Source organism: Equus asinus, chromosome 6, assembly GCF_041296235.1.
Source record: "Equus asinus isolate D_3611 breed Donkey chromosome 6, EquAss-T2T_v2, whole genome shotgun sequence".
NCBI classification, from domain to species: domain Eukaryota; kingdom Metazoa; phylum Chordata; class Mammalia; order Perissodactyla; family Equidae; genus Equus; species Equus asinus.
The window spans coordinates 17,230,599-17,233,390 of NC_091795.1; positions in this window are offsets into that span (position 1 = coordinate 17,230,599).

Sequence of the window (2,792 nt, forward strand, 5' to 3'; positions counted from 1 at the left end):
GAGTGTTTGTCTTTGGACAGATGGTGGTGGGGAAATCTTGCCTGTTGGGCTTGTCATTTCTTCCTGATGATACCGGTGTGAAGAAGAGTGTTTCTACCCCTAGCATTGGTGCGTGGCAGTAGCAGGGCCTGGGCTTTCTTGGTAGTGCTGACACACAGCTAACCACCTGGTCGAGACTGCGAGCCCTTTCCAGGTGACCAGTTTGGCAACTGAAAACAAATCGTATATTCTACTTCCTCATCTTGATCTATTAACCCATGTCCTTGGCTTTTAAAGAAGGATCAACTTGAGGAAACTGTTAGAGCTTTGCTGATGGTAAAACTTGGGAGGGAGTGAGGAGAGGAGGGAGCTGGAGCCAGCCTAGGTCTGGAGTTGTGGAGGGCAATTCAGCACCCTGGTTGGAGAGTGAGGGCTGTGAGCTCAACCCACTCGCCATGGTGGGAAGTTGGGTCACACTTAGAGGCAGTTCTGCTAGAACGCACATTTGTCTCAGGTAATTGATGTGTTAGAGATACTTGGAGCATAACGTGAATTTTGAGTTTGCGTGATTTTGCCTGTGGGAAACAGTAGGTAAACACAAATACACATCCAAACTGTCACCACTGTTCCTCCAAATTGCTCTGAGCTGATCACTGGAGAGACTTACAGACTGCTTGTGAGAGGCTGTGTGTTGTGAGTGCGTGTGTGTCTGTATCGTCTCAAAGCGGAGAGTTGGTTGTGCCAGCCTCTGCCCTGCTGCAGAGGCCCCTGCACAGCATCCCTGACGTGGTTCTCCAGGCTCTGTGCGAACACTTCCGCTGAGAAGCACCTGAGTTCTTAACTGAAAGTGACATCTCTGTCGTTGGACAGCTCTGGCTTTCAGGAAGTTCTTTACGTTGAGACTAAATGTGCCTCCTGACAACGTCTACCCGTGGGTCCAGCCCTGTCCTCGGAGTGACACAGGGAAAACACTTCTTTTTTCTTTGTTTTTTTTTTGGAGGAAGATTAGCCCTGAGCCAGCTGCTGCCAATCCTCCTCTTTTTGCTGAGGAAGACTGGCGCTGAGCTAACATCCGTTCCCATCTTCCTCTACGTTATACGTGGGATGCCTACCACAGCATGGTGTGCCAAGTGGTGCCATGTCTACACCTGGGATCCGAACTGGCGAACCCCGGGCTGCTGAAGTGGAATGTGCACACTTAATCGCTGCACCCCCGGGCCGGCCCCCGGGAAACACTTCTATGGGATAGCACTTCATGTTCTTGAAGGCAGAACTCATGTGACCCTAAGCTTTTCCTAGGCTTTATGGCACTAGCAACTTCAAAAACCCCCTAGCTTTTTATTTTGAAAATTTTCATATGGAGAAGTTGCAAGAGTGATGACAATAAAACCTTGTATACCCTTCCCTCCCCTTGCTGGTTGTTAACAACTTGCTGTAGTGTGTTCTTTATCTTTTTCTGTCTGTATACATTTGGCTGTTGATGGGACTCTCTCCCTAAAGTGAGTATGCTGAAGCCCTCACCCCCGTGTGGTGGTGTTTGGAAGGGGCGGCCTTGGGGCGGTGATTAGGTTTAGATGAGGTAGTGAAAGTGGGGCCCCAGGATGGCATTAGTGTCCTTAGAAGAAGAGACACCAGAGGCTGGCTTGTTCTCCACCCCCGCCGTGTGAGGACGCTGAAGGCAGCCGAGGGCAGGCCGGGGAGAGAGCTCTCACCATGAACAGGATCGGCTGGCACCTGGAGCTTGGACTTCTAGCCTCCAGAACTGGGAGAAATTAATTCCTGTTGTTTCAGCCACCCAGTCTCTGGTATTTTGTCATGGCAGCCTGAGTGGGCTAATACACTTGTTCGTGACCATTTGAAAGTAAGTTGCAAACGTGATATTTTACCCCTAAACACTTGAGCATGCTTTTTTATACTAAGGGTGGTCTGTGTAACCACTCTACCGTTAGCACACAGACAAATAATGTTATGTATCTAATTTAATAATTCAATCTATATTACAAGTTCCACTGTTGCCCCCACCCCGATCCAGGATCCAATTAAGCGTGTGTTGCATTTGTGTCTTGGTCAACAGCAGCTGAGTAACTAAGTCAGCGGTAGGCTGCCCTTTGTTGGTCGTGTGGCTCCATGGGTGCTTCAGGTTGTGGAGGGGAGTGCAGTGATCCTCACACTTGGCTGCACCTGGGAGCTTTGAAAACTCCCCTGCCTGGGCCCCACCCCAGACCAATTATGTCAGAATTGCTGGGGGTGAAAGTAGTGAATGGTAATGCAATCACAAGGATATGGAATAGGCTGCAGTCTCCCTTGATCTGCATACTACTGATAGAAGCTAAGGTGTCATTAATTTGTCACCACTCTTGTCACACTGTTGGCTTAGTTGGGCTTGGGGTCAGCGAGTATGGCTACTGTTACTGAGTACTTGCTGGGCTGTGCACCACTTCGTGCTTTCATGCAGGATCTCATCTAATCCTACAACAGCCCTGTAAGTAGCTGTCGTTGTTTTATGGGCCAGGAAATGGCCTCAGAGGTTAGGTAATTTTCTTGCTCAAGGTGACAGGAAGTGACGGAGCCAGGACACAGACCTAATTTTGACCTCTCCAAAGACACCTCTGGCAGCATGGCTTCAACCTCAGGTTAGTTTCTCATAAATGCTGTTAGGCTAGGTTCCTTCCCAGGGAGGTGGACTTATTTTGGAACCTGGATCATAGGCTTTCTTTTTATCCATCCTTGTTAATTTTTATGTGGTTAAACCTCCCCATCCCCTAGTCCTGTCAGCCAATTGCCAGTTGTTTGATGGGGCTCTGTGAGTATTG